This window comes from Plectropomus leopardus, chromosome 22 (genome assembly GCF_026936395.1).
Source record: "Plectropomus leopardus strain MGB_pleo_1.0 chromosome 22, ASM2693639v1, whole genome shotgun sequence".
NCBI lineage: Eukaryota > Metazoa > Chordata > Actinopteri > Perciformes > Serranidae > Plectropomus > Plectropomus leopardus.
This window is the reverse complement of record NC_142197.1, coordinates 18,047,099-18,061,453: the sequence shown is the minus strand read 5'-3', so window position 1 is coordinate 18,061,453 and position 14,355 is coordinate 18,047,099. Positions and strand designations below refer to the sequence as shown.

Sequence of the window (14,355 nt, the reverse complement as noted above, 5' to 3'; positions counted from 1 at the left end):
GTCTTCAGTGGTCAAAGCACTTGTAGTTTTTATTTCACAGCTGTTGTGGTAACGCTGTTGTCAGCTCGCTGTTCTCATTGCTGTTTAGCAAATGCTAAGCATTAAAGCTATTATGCATGCTAAATATAGCGCTAGGGCTAGCTTAGCATAAAGATTGGAAATAAGGTGAAAAAGCTACCCTGGGTTTGTTCAAAGTTATATCCACCTAGCAGCATCCCTGACCGTCTGTGGCACTGAGCAAATTTTTGGTATGCCTTACTCATACAAATACAGCTGCTGTAGTTTTTTTTTTGTGGGGGTTTAGCAGCTGTGCTAACAGTTGTGCTAACTTACTAGGGAAAGCAGCTAACAGCTAACTTGGTTTGTGGTAAAGTACAGCCACTTGCAGGGATTAACTGACTTGAACAAAGTAAAGACTCTGTGCTCTTAACCAATGTGAGCCAAGGTAGCAACACTATTTTTTACACTGTTCATTCCTGCTGAGAAAAACAGCTTTACCAGCTTGTTTGACCAGTTTAAGGTGTGTTTTTGAAGAATTTTCATGGTTTAGTTGGCCACATGAGCTTGTAATGGTCACTAGCTGGTTTATTAATTGAAGTAAAATTGAAGCCAATCACTATCCTAGAGAATGGAGAAATAATCGTTTCATGAGGGGGAATCATGAAAAGAAAAGGGCATAAATCAGTTACATCGACTGTTATGCATAAAGATAATTGTGCACAGCTTGATAGGCTGGTCACACCAGCATGTCAAACCATCAAAGACCAGCAAGAACTGAGCCAGGACCATCTAAGACCATCTAGGACAAGCTAAAACCAACTAAAACCAGCTACCAGCATAAGCTGATTTTAAGCTGTTTTTTTTTTTCAGCAGGGATGGCAGCCCAATACTGTTTTGCTCCTTCCACTGTTAACCTTTTATTATAAAAGACTGACCTAAATTGTGTAGATAATTTTGCCAGGGAGGAACTCAAGGAAAAAGCTTCCACAAGTAACAAATACATATTTTCAGAAGTCAATCAGGCCCGGCTTTAAGGGCGGGCCAGACCGGGCCGGACCCGCCCATTTGACGTCTCTGCCAGCCCAGCTAACCTGCATGTTTTCAAACAGGTAGGAACTGGACCGGCTATGTAAACTGAAAAAAGAAACTTACAGTGGCAGTATGCTGTTTTAAATGAAAAATGGATATACGGAAATGGTTCAAAACCAAGGAGATACCAGATAAGAGAGCTGCAGCCTCAGACGGCCTTCACCTGCTGCAGCTAGCCGAGAAGTTGCAGATGCTAGCTCATTTTCAGCCATCATAGAAGCAGTATGTTTATCCGCGCAAAGATAATTTAACTCGGTTTGGAAAAGGACCTGACACAGAAATGCGAGGATGAGTACGGGGACTGTGTTGATGACGTTCACCTCCACGGGAAAACCATGTTTCCAGCTTTATTGGCATCAACTACGAGCGGAACAGCACCAACTGGGAGGGTGAGTCCACTGTTTTCATGTTTTTCTCGTGTCTGCGGTTCATTGCTGTAGATTGTAGCGTTGTTCATCTATATTATGTGTATTTGTTTGCCCATGGTCAGCTGATTGGGCGAGGGCAGGGCCCTAAACAAAGCTGTTGTGGTGGTTTTTGGTGCGCATTTATGTTCCTTCACGCAAAGGTTTGGGCCATGTTGCTGTTTGTTGTGCTACTTTATGCAGTTTTACTGGTCATGTTCAGTTGTTGTTTATTTGTGCCTTTTTCTGCGCCTTTACGCCGCGCTGCAGGCCATGTTGTTGTGTTGGTTGGTGCGTATTTACGCGTGGCGTGCGTCTTTACTCAGTGTTGTTGATTATTAGTCATGCTCTGCCGTTTTTATGTGTATTTGTGCCGCTCAATTGTGCGCCGTTGTGTAGCAAGGAATGCACCTGTTGCTGCTGTTGAGTTTAAAATGTGCATCTGTTGTGATGCTTTTGCCGCCGCCCAACAATTTAAATCACGTCCTCTCTACAGATATGCCCTGGCGCTGGGCTCTACTATGTAGTCTGATGGCTTCGCTCACTTTTCTCTAAGCTCACTCCTTTTTTTTGTTCTGTCTCAAAACATCATACTGACTAGGGATGGACAGATAGGCCTACTTGTTTTTCATGGCTGATACAGATACTGATTATTAGAAGTTAATGAAACCAATAACCGATATGCATTTACAATAAAAATGAAAATATTTCTGTCAATATTTAGAATTTGGAATATGGAAAAACTCCAACACAATTAAAAAAAATACCTTTAGCAAATGTTTAATCAAAACTGAACCTTTCAACACCATATACAGCAAGTTACCTGCAACCAAAGTTGAGTGAATATTTAAATAAAAAATGAATAAATAAAAATAGCTCCCTGAGGTTTTACAAAGTTCCTCCCATGCTGACACCCTCTTTGCTTGTATTGCAGACTGCCTTCCCTGGTGTTGGTTGAGTGTAATATGCACACTTTTTCATGAATTAATTTTATCAGTGATCATTAAAATAAACCTCAGAAAAAGATAATCAGCAAAAATGCTAAATATCGGCCCCAGTTATCAGCCTGACTGATAATCTGTTGACCCCTGATACTAACATTGAGTTGAAGAGCTCTGGTTGTCCACACACAGCAACAGTAGTTCATCCTTTATTTCTGATTTCCAGTACCATGAGGAGAATCTCTCAGCCCTGATGCTTTTGTTTTACAGCATCATGCCAATTTCCAGTCTAAGTTGAAAATCTTCAACCCTCACAAATAGCATTTCACATCATTTGCGTTGCCCAGAGCAAAATTGCATCTTTATGTTGACTTTGTATACATTTTCGCCATTAAAAACGCCCTCCTGACACTTGTTAACACGTTACATCGTAATTTGTTTAATAATTCATACAAAACTAGCTGTTTCTAGTGTTGCTTGGCAATGCTAATCGCCTGCTGTTTGTACCGCTACATGTAGGGTAAAGAGAGTGGTATTAATCTTCAAATCTAACTTTTGGCAGAAAAGTTTAAGTGAACCTGTGCTTTTTCCCAAATTGCTTAACTTTTCCTTTAACTAGCATCCAGACACATTATGCAACCTCTTTGAAATTTGAATCTGTGAAACAAGCATCAGTGCTGCTAGACAGTTATGGTTCGTGGGCGAGTTGGAGGTGTAAAGACATTTGTGTAAAATTTGAAAAGAATTGTGTTGGAGGCATTTGTATTTTGAAGAGGGGAGGGGGGCTTCATAGTTATGAATGAAATGATTTTGTCTTTGTGCGTATTTTAAGGATGTATATTAGTAATGTAAACCCCTCAGTTGGAGCTGAGGTCACTGCATTCAGAGCGCTTTTCTCTGTATTCTCTGAACAAAAGTGCTGGCACGTTATGGCTGTCAGTGCCGGCCGTCATAGGTGACAACTCGACAGACACAGAGGAAGATGCCAGATGGACTCTGGGCCCGAGGGCCCCGATGGGCACAGATGGGTGGGTGGGTGGCACCCACACAGGCAGCACAGGCGTTAGCGCCAGCACCAAGACAAGTAGAGGAAGAGAGATCACACCACCAGTAGTGATACTACAATTCCCACTACTTTTCTGTCTGTGTGAGTGTCCGTGTACGTGACCCTTTGAATAAGGACATGGATAATTGTATGCATGAGTTTGCATAGGTGCATGATGTTGAATGTGTGCATGTGTATGCATGTTGTGGTTCTGGATCTCTTGGCAGCAAATATATATTCTGAGATTCATCTCCTCTGTGTAAAAACTGCAGATCTTTCAGGTCTTAATGTGGATTCGCCTGGTCAGTCTACTGAGCTTTAAGTTACAAAAATTCAATTAAACTGTCTCAACATGAAGTTCAAATGGATTAATGGAGCAAAGAAGTTAGATGTTTAAAATGTTCCTTTGCAGATTTGCAAATAAATACTTACCTGACACAAAAAAATAAATATATTATTCAGTTAAATGCATTCATTTTGTTCTATTTAAAAGTAAATTCTGCTTTAGTTTTTCAAGGTAAAAAAAGAGCTTTCATTGTGCACTAAATCTGTTTTTCATTTTCTTCTTGTTGCGCTTCTGAATATCTTAACCAGCTAAAGAGGCTTTGTCTCAAGATGTCTGACACTTACTTGGAATCATTAACTCGTTGGACAGTTTTTCCCTGCAGATGAGCCAATTTGGTGCCACTTCCATATGTGTAGATTTCAGTGGACACGTCCCCCTCAATATTTAGAACATTAGCATTTGTCCCCCCAAATAAAAACATGAAAGTAGCAGAGGACTTTTATTTTGATAAAATGAAAGAAATTTACACCATTAACCAATGCAGAAAAGATATAAATTGGCACATAAAAGAACGCAGGAATAATGCAGGAAATTTTCTCTCACAGGACCTCTAAACCCTCCATTTTCACATGTACCTCCCCCTATGTTGAAACAAAAATTACACCTCTGATCATTTCCCCTATCCACAAAAAGCTGTAAGCCAAAAAGCTTTTACGGTTCTGTCTGATTGTGTTCTTTTGGCCAGCTCTGGTTCAGTTGTGTCAGTCGGTATTGAAGTCCAAGAGGTGCAAGCATTTTTTGAGCTGTATTTACAGTGACAAATCTTAACATCTCTTGCTTTGATGATCACTATTTCTGACTGCTGTGTGGCTAAGAAATATAGTTACCAAGACAATCAGTCTATATCTCCATAAACAGATATCTGCATTTATGCAAAATCTGTAGCACATGGGCAACAAATCGTCATGCAACAAAACTTATAATATCTAACGAATTAGCGCCTGACGATTTGTGGTCACATTACCTACTTAACATAAAGCTACATCGCTTAGGTTTTGAAAAAGAAACATGCTTATGACGCACCTTGAAATGACTCAGAGTTCACTTGGTTTCACACAGGACATGAATGCCAGCCTCTTGTGAGAAAGTCCTGTGTTTGTTTGACCCATCCACTACGCCAGTGTGTCTACTTATGCAGAATTTCACTCTTCATACTACTTCCTTCTAAACTCCTGTCAGTGCATCGGTCACGAGGTTGCAGCCTTCCTGATTTTGTGGGTTATGCATGACTTACTGGCTCATGATTGTGTGGCTTATACTGTATATGTGGTGCATTGCTTTTTGTAGGTATATGTAGAGACAGTGCATGAGAATAGCCTGCAGCGGGACAAGATTTTGGTATCACAAATGCTCTCTGGTTTCTGTTTGTAGTTTAGGGGTATTGACAGCTAAATAGGCTTTGGTTGCATGCAGGTAAACAGTCCATGGGAAGTGTAAAAGAGGTGGAGCACATTGGCCAAAATGCTGTCTTGGAACCTAATTTAGTTTTTTATTATTTTTTTTTCCTAATGAATAAGCATTTATATGCAGATATTTCTTTATGGAGACTACCCAAAATTATGTCTGGATCTGTCTCAAGTTGTTAATGAAACTGTAAACAATTACCGGCATATGAAAATATTGGCCTTCATATCCACTAGCTTCACCGAAACCCCTGAAATATCAGTCGGTCCCCCTCAGGCCCGCCTACAGAAATTAGATTAGCATATTTTAAGTCATATGCCTGCCCACAGGCATTTTTTGCAATGGTTTGCGTTCGAAAAAAAAGAAAATAAGACCAATACTTTTCCCTCAAAAATGGTTGGGTTTTAGTTTAGTTTAGCTTTAGTTTTCAGTGTCTCAAAATAAGATGTTGTTATCTGAGGATTAACAGGACAACGACGTTTCTTATAGGTTATATCTTAGTCAGATGATACCCAGAGAATTTCCGAGATTTAGTTATAGGGTTTTAAATATGGTGATTTTTAAGTTTACGGCGTTGTATTGATTTGTTTGAAAAGGTAATATGAAAATGTGGTTAACGCCTTTTTTTTTTTTTGGTGAGGTGAGATGTTAAACATGTACAGTGAACATTAGAAAAACTGAGATAAATCTTGCTGGTGTCCATATTATGAACTTGTGTTGACATCGTTGTTGTTAGCCTGCATGGTTGTGGGATGTTGGACGACCCACTCTGGAGGCCTCCTGCTCTCTGTTACCCAGAGCAGAGCCTCCACAGGGACTTTCCACTGGTCTGGCTCTGTGTTCATTAAACACTGTGACACTGCCAGAGAGGACTACCTGGCTGCCCATCTGGTGGGAACCTGCTGCCGTCACCCAGCACCATGAAGGAACTCATTGTTCTGGGTCGGCAGGACACGCTGTAAACATAAGGGTGTGTTTTAGGAGATGCAGAAAGAAACACGCAGAGACATTAGCCAGGCAAACACAAACACACACACACACACACACACACACACACACACACACACACACACACACACACACACACACACAATTGTACCAAGACATACACACAAGCACACAAACAGATCTCTGAGATTAAATAGAAGCAGGGTTACAAAGCCTCAGTTAGTGCTGCTGTTGCCAAGCTCCCGAACAACAACACCAACAATATCTCAACAGGTGAACTGAGGTAACTGCAACAGCTTAATCATCCTAAGTCAGACCACTTTGTCTGTCATGTCTAAACGTGAGCGTCAGAGAGACAGAAAAGTGATCGGGGAGGTGGAGCTGATGGAGAAAAAAACAAAACGTGAGTGGAAGGTGAGACGAAAGGAACGGGATGAGCGAGAGTGTGCAGAGAGGGTCAGAAGGAGAGACGGGGATCTTAATCGTTAGTCTTTTTACAAGCTTGTAATGTGATCAAAGCATTCATTGACCTGGTGCTCATTTTGCCCTGCGGCTGTTATCTGTTTCTCCTACATTATGAGAAGAGTCCTTCCTGCTGATGAAACAGGACACTGCTCCGTGGAAACATTAGTCCAAACACAACACTTCTTGTTGTACAGCAGCGTGTTGCTCTTCATACACAGGGCCCTGACTCACCGTGCCGACGGTCAGCTGTCAGTCAATGTGGGGCCGTCAATTACCGTCTGTTGCCCTAGTTTTTCACGGTGTGCCCAACACCGTGGGCAATAGTCGGCCCTTGTCTGTGTTTTGTCGGCCACTGCAGCCTGTTGAATTGATGTTAGAGCCACTGGAGCCCGTCCGTGAATGAAATTATCGTGATTGGCAGTTCAGCTCAAGAAGAAAAGAGGAGGCAAATGAAAAACTAAAGTTAAGAGGGTGTGAGATCAAAACAAACTTTTTATATTAAGTAAGATGTTTTTTTTAGCCACTAAGCTCTTAAGCAACAGCGGTTCGTAATTTCTTTGTGTTTTTGTTCCATAGCACACGGAAAATATTCTTTATTCTTTCAACATCAGGTTGTGTTGTTAATGTGCTGACTGGCCAACTAGCATCTCGAATTCATCCTGTCGCTCCTCCACGTTCCCTTTTTGAATAATGAATACAGACTGCTGCCACCTACTGGTGTGGAGAGTTAAGACTGTAACTGCAACTGTAGTTCACTTGTTTTCTGATATTGGTTTGTTGTGTCTGGGCCTTGCTCGTATGTATGTTGTTATGAGAAACATATGTTTTTAAAAAGACATAGTATGAAGGTATCATACTATAATAAGAAAGTTTTCTCCTGTTGCTCTTCTTTAATGGCCGTTTGTGAGATGTGTCATGATGACAGCAGTACACTGCCTTGTTGCTGAACTGTATTTCTGTAGTACATACAAATATTTTTTGATAGTATCTTTTTCATATTTTATTGTATTTTTTTCTATTCTATATTTATGTTAATGACTTTTGTATTTTGCCTTTATTACCTTCATGTTTGATTTCCTCTTAATATGTTTGTTGTGTGCACTGAACACCAAAGCAGATGATATCAGGGTGGTCATGCCTGCCCTGGGCCCCCTTTGGGGCACAACTGCTCAAAACACCTGCAATGTCTGCTGATATAATGTTTTAACATCTTAACAACCGTTGGACGGATTGTTATGAGATTTCACACAGAAAGTCATGTTTATGACTTGGGTCATCCTGGGACCATTCCTCTAGCATTCATTTCAATGTTGACATATTTGGTAGTTGGTTGTTTATTATCTCAACAGCTGTTGGACGGATGGTTATGAAATTTGATACAGATATACTGAGAATAAGTCCTCATAACTTTGGTGATCGCCTTTATTTTTCCGAAGCGACACCAGCATCTCAGCATTTTCATTTTTCCTTTGAAATAACTCCTGAAATGAATCACAAACTTTTGTTCGAACATTTATTGTTCATAGGCAATTCATTGTAATGAGTTTGATGGTGCGAATTTTTTTCCTCTAGTGGTAAAATGAGGTTGACATTTAGTTTTAGGCATTTTAGTTAAAATATCTTGACAACTTCTGGATTGATTAGGATGAAATTTTGATCAGACATTAATGTCACCCTCGGTAAGAATTGTAATAATTTTGCAGATTCATCAATTCTCCATATAGCATTTAGCTTTCAAATTCTTTTTATACTTTTTGGTTTTTGACCAAATACCAAGTCCTGGCAAACCTCAGCAGCTGATTGAGCTCACCTTTGGCATTTCAGCTATAAAAGCTGGCACATATGTCTCATGTGCCCACTCTCTGCATTACTTTATTTTGGTTTGCGCCCTCCATAGCTCATTAACCACAAATCCATGTGCTGCTTTCATTGTACATCCATGTTAACCTTAGACTCATTTATTTTTATTTTCCTTTAAAGACGTCTGATGGGTTTCACAAGTTCAGTAATGTGTTTGATGAACCAAGAGAAAGTACTTGAGCTGAAGTGTAAACATGAAAATCATTCAAACTGGAGTGAGTCAGTTTTCACACGGTGACACTGATATGTTGTCCTAGTACGAACTCATGGTGACTCAGTGGTTAACACTGTGGACACACAGCAAGATGTTTCCACTTCCTTGGCTCTGTCCATTCTGTGAAGAGTTTTCAACTTTTCACTTGGTGCTCAGGTTTCTATCACACAATCCAAAGGCATCCAGGTCAAGCGCAGCAGGACAAAGAGCGAGCCCTGTGATGGGTGGCGACCAGACCTGAGTGTTTCCCTTTGGCACAATGCATGGTGGGATATGCTCCAACCCCCCGTGCCCTTATAATAAACAGGTGAAGAGAGTAAATGACTGAATGTTCTCATGGTTGAGAGCGCTGCAGGACTCCTTGTCAGTCAGGTTTTGTTACAGGACCTTGGCTCTCAAGCGTTCCTGCAAAGTCAAGGCAAACATGGCCCCTGCGGATATCAAAAATTCATTGGCGGAGAGAGCTCAGATCTTGTGCACGATGTCTGTGGAAGTGTTAAAAAAAAACGGATGAGTGCCTGCATTCTGAAGCGTCTCTTTGCTCCTCTGTGGATTTCTGGTGTCGGCTGAGGACGCAAAGGGTTTTAAAGTTCAGGAGGGATCCAGAGAAATGGAAAAGTGGATTGTAGCATTTCTAAGCAGAGTTTAAAGCTGTTATTATCAATATTCTTATGTTAACAATGGATCAAATGATTTTGTGTGATGTGAAAGGTGTCACATGAGCAACCAAATGATCATCTTGCACATCATGCCAAATTGATTCTGCTTACACCCATGTCAGCCGAACCACCACTAAAGGTCATAAAGCCACACACTTTTGAACAAAGTAGTACACATAGTTTTTTTCGCCACCACGCTTCGATCTGAGGTTAATGGGAAGGTCTTTTTACAACTTCAAGAACAGCATAAAAATCAAAATTTTTCCAAAGATGTCACGCAGCAAAGATCAAGTGCTTTGCAGTCAAGCTTTTACAAAAATCATGTGCCTGACTGTGTGTAGCCAGTGCTGTACAGTTAGATTTAATGAGGTAGATTTTGTTGTTTGGATACAAGTCATTTGTATTATATTGCAAGAGAAAAGTCCAAAAGTTCAATTTCTCTGAAAATACACACTTTCTGCAGTTAGTCTCAGTTTCACAGCAGCGTTTGAGCCACTGAGGGCAGGATCTTTTTCACTGACCCATTTTGCTTTTCGAGCAGTTTTTGCAAGAAAATTATTACACGACCAAAAAACCAAAACATGATCTTTTTATAATCATAACCAAATGTTTTTTGTGCCTAACCACACATTCACCACAGCGTTGTTAGAAATTTAAAGTTTCAACATATCCACTACAAAATAATGTAGAAATGTAATGCATTTCTTGATCACAGAAACATATGATGCAAAACCTTTTTGGAGTGTGTACTTTCGAAGAAACTGCCCATTGGAACAATTTGCATTTGTTTTTTGGAAATCGGGTTGTTGATGAAATCTTTTAAGATTGACGGGACTTGGGAATTTTGATCTGTTGGACCAATGGGTGGTCCCCTAAATAAAATGGGTCAAAGTTGACATGGAACTAGAACTATGGTATTCAAGAGGCACTGATTGTTACATGTTCAAAAATGTGCTAGCATTTTGGAAACATTAATTCTACCTTCTGTTTGATTGCGTTGAATTACTAATTCTTTTTCATCTGTAGCCAACTGTGCCAGTAGATCAGGACCCTGTTCATTTTAGTGTATAGATGACCACACAGGAAATCCCTGCAGTTGCATCAGCAGTTATTTTTTTTGGCCACTGGGGCAGCAGCACATGCTTGGAGTTTTGTTCCTGGCCATCCAACGTTTTCCACCAACTGACGTGGTAAATATCTGGCTTTTTAGTTGCTAAATGCTCCACTGTGTTCACTAGCTAATTGACGACTTTGACTGTTGGTAGCTTTGTGCTGGGCAGGTGGCACATGTTGAGTTTATCAATGTTTTAGTCCTTTTTTTTATGCCTCAGACTTAGAGGGAGAGGTCTGGACCTGATCATTAATTCCTCTCATTGGTTAAAGAAAGAGAAGATGTATGGCAGTTGGGAAGTCCAGTTTGTTGAGACCTACACCTCAAGAAGTATTTTTAGCCACTTTCACACATGCACAGCAAACCTGATATTATTTAGACAGAGGAGCTGTTTGTAAGAACGCAAATGTCCGAATCTGTTGGATAGGAAATTTAACGGACTTCATCCTGCCAGTTCCCGAGTACAAAGTCTGTGTAATGTCCGATTCAGCCCATAGATGAGTAGACCAAGTGAATGTCTGGAGAAGTCACAGCGAGCGAGTGGGTGTGTCGGGGACATTTCTTTCATTCAATTCACGCAAAACCGCAAGACCGCAAACATCTGAGGAAAGTTGGACCATATATACGATACCTACTTGGAGAGATGATGACATTCAGGGATTTTTGCCGGTAAGGGCCGAAGCCAAAATTGTCAGAGAAATTCAAGGAACATAAAGAGACATGACCAAATTCCAAACCCGCCATGTGACCACAGTGTAATGTGCATCATATCTTGCCTCCTGCAGTGTCTACTCAGGTGCCACCCATCGCCTAAACCAAACAGAGTATTCTCAGTAGGGGAGAATGCTTCTGACACAGACAAACTCCTGTTGTGTGCTACATATGCAAATGTGTCCGAACCTGATTTTTCTGGACGCTGTCTGTAGTTCATATGAAAGTAATGCTTTTATATGACTCAGAACTCTTGTCTACAGTAATCAAGTGAAATTCATCATGTTCTGGGGTCACTGACCTTCAAGCTGATGCTTCTTCCAGCACTACCTCAACACTGAATTTGAGCTTTGGCGAGACAAGTTACTAATTTTAGATTTCCAATCCTGTCGAAATAATTTCAGGGCTTATTCTTTGATGACCCAGACTGTCTCTGTGAAGGACGACAACAAGAAGAGTGGCACACAGAAAGGGTTATATCAGAGCAGTTAAAACAAATCTACTTCCCTTTTATTTCAACTGTGTAAATATCACTACGTGGTAGACAGACACAGTTTACATAAGCAGGGCTCCAATTACAAGCTGTGAGAGTAGCAGGGCATTTAGCCTCCCATTCAGGACTGTCACGAAAGCTGGCGTGTCTCCTCGATGACGATGATTAAAGGGCGCGTTTGCCGCAGGTATGTAACAACCACTTCAGGCTGAGTTTAGTTCCCCTCATGCTACCAGGAATGTATGGGAGCAGCAGAGAGAGGAGAGAAAACTAACTCAGTGTGGGGAAAACACTGCGCCTCCTCAGGGATTCTCGCTCAGCCACATACAGTAGGTGCACCATCGGGGCTGCACTTTCACCGCTCAAACAGCCTGAGAATATATGGCTTGGGAGGACCCTGGGAACCAGTGGCAACTGAGAGGAGAGAATTATGGGCGTCTTTGCTTTCTAAGAAATGAACATGCTGAGAAATGAAACTGAGAGCTTTTGATGACGCCTGCAGTAACCAAGCACAGATTAATTTAATAATTGAACAAAGATTTCCTATTTAAAAAAGACATAATAATAATTTGAGTGATAGCTTTTTCTCCTTCCTCTTTTTAAAAAGGAACTTCTCAGTCTTATATGATCCTTTCTACCAGTTCCACCTAGTGCATGGTTTTAAGGCACTGCACTCAGATACCTAAAATGTTCACTATGCTTCAGACAAAGTATATCTAAGAACACAAATGTGTTCATAGATTTTTAAAAGGTCACTTGGAGACAAGGCGAAAAGCTCCAGAGGAGATCCAGTTGTTCCCTTACAAGGTTTTTTCCACACAAAAAGTGACAAACTAATGGAGAAAACTTTTGAAAAAAGAGATGGACAGTGAATTTGAATCTTGTTTTCTTTCCCACCTTTAAATATCTGCCCAGTCACTGTCAGTGAGTATAACTGTCAGATTATCTATTTTAGAAAGCGACACAGTTTGTTGCAAGCATACTGACGCTGTTAAATGGTATCTCCATACCAAGCACAGAGAGATGCTTGCCTACTGTTAGGACACAGTGCTAGGCCTACATACTCTCAGAGGGAAATATTTTTACCAGACGTTATGACTGGATAGATTTAAATGTCGGACTGAAACAGATTTTCCTGGTCAAAAGCAGGATAATGGAAACCCTGACCACAGCAGCACAAGAGAAGGTGGAAGGTGGACTATTGCGAAATGTTTTTTTAATTTATAAATTACTTACTCAAAACACTACTTTGTCACTTAATGACAAAATTACACATTGTGTAATGTATTGGCATGGGACTGCTATCGTTACACCTTTAAACATCTCACTCTATGTTACTCGCTACAGTACATTCAAAGACGCAAACTCAAATATTTAAATATCAGCAATGATAGCCTGGTCCCAAATAGCTAGCTGTTAGCTAATGATACGTATACACGAGCACTTCAAGGGGATGCAGCTATACCATTGTAGGTGCTTTAGACCCAAGGAAGCATGAGTGTGAAGTTTTTTATATATGCGGCAAGCAGTAATACCAGAGGCCAAGCAATCTCACAGTTTTGAACAGGCACTGCACTAGTGGGTTTAAAATGGCAAATTAACTCTTCAAATCCAATATTGTGGATGAAAGATCCAACAAGAGTGGAAAGGAGTATAAGCTTAAAGGAAGAAAGCAGTTGTGGTAGTAGTATGTGTGTGTATGTGTGTGTGTTTGTGTGTGTGTGTTTGTATGTGTGTGTGGTTATGACCCAGTTAGCCAAGGCCCATGTTTCTAGAAGGTTGTGTCACTGCCCCACTACTGGTCTGTGCTTTCTGTGCTGTACTGTCTCTCTCTGTTTCTCTAGCTGATACCACTGATATAACACCACTGACATAACATCCGGAAACATAAATGTTACATGAAATAGCATAAGCCTGTATATATATATATATTTGACAGGAAAATATTGCTTTGCATACCTTGCAAAATCAACCAAACCTTGTAAATCACTCTTTAGACACATTAGAAACATATTTTTCACACACATTTTTCTCAAGCATTTTGAAAAAACAAAAGTGTTTTCATTATTACTATCAGAACTGCAATGGTCTCTGCTGCTATCAACATGTTGCCACAGTTGTTTGTCCCTCCTGCTCTTTTCAAGGTGACTGCGTGCACCTGAGCATCAAAGATCAAGGTGTGACTCAGCATTATTGCATGTCAACATCAGCCTTGCTTCCTTTTATTAAATAAAACAGTCCGTCATGGAACAGCTCGGGAACAGTGTGACCCCGATGCAGTGCCAGCATGTTTATGTCCTGTTTACTCGACTCTACACCTTTCGGGTTGTAGTTCACCTCCCTTTTCCCACTCTGTCCTCCTTGTCCTCTCATCCTCTCCTCCTCCTGTCCTTTCTGCTTCTTGTTCATAACGTCTTTTCCGGCTCAAGTTTCTTCTTGTCTCTTCTGTTTACTTGCAGCTCCAATCCTACTCCTCTATCCCCGCCTGTCACCCTCTTCCTCATCTACCTGCTTTTCCTCGACTCCTCTTCACTCCTCCTCCCCCTTGTTGTTTACCTGTCGCTCTGTAACCACGGTGATGGCCACGGTTGTCACAGTGATCGTGTTACAACTAGGACAGCCAGTTCCGAGAGAGGGGAAACAAGGGATTCCCAATAATAAGCCG

At 40.8% G+C, this 14,355-nt stretch overlaps 1 long non-coding RNA gene across 1 annotated transcript in view; it reads left to right on the top strand.

The window, feature by feature from the left end:
* Nucleotides 1–1,073: 1,073 nt before the first annotated feature.
* Nucleotides 1,074–14,355, top strand: part of LOC148185895 (uncharacterized) — a 45,203-nt gene continuing 31,921 nt past the window's right edge. Inside the window, exon 1 of the long non-coding RNA XR_015775481.1 lies at nucleotides 1,074–1,478. This is a non-coding gene — a long non-coding RNA (uncharacterized LOC148185895). The remainder of the gene's footprint in view (nucleotides 1,479–14,355) is intronic.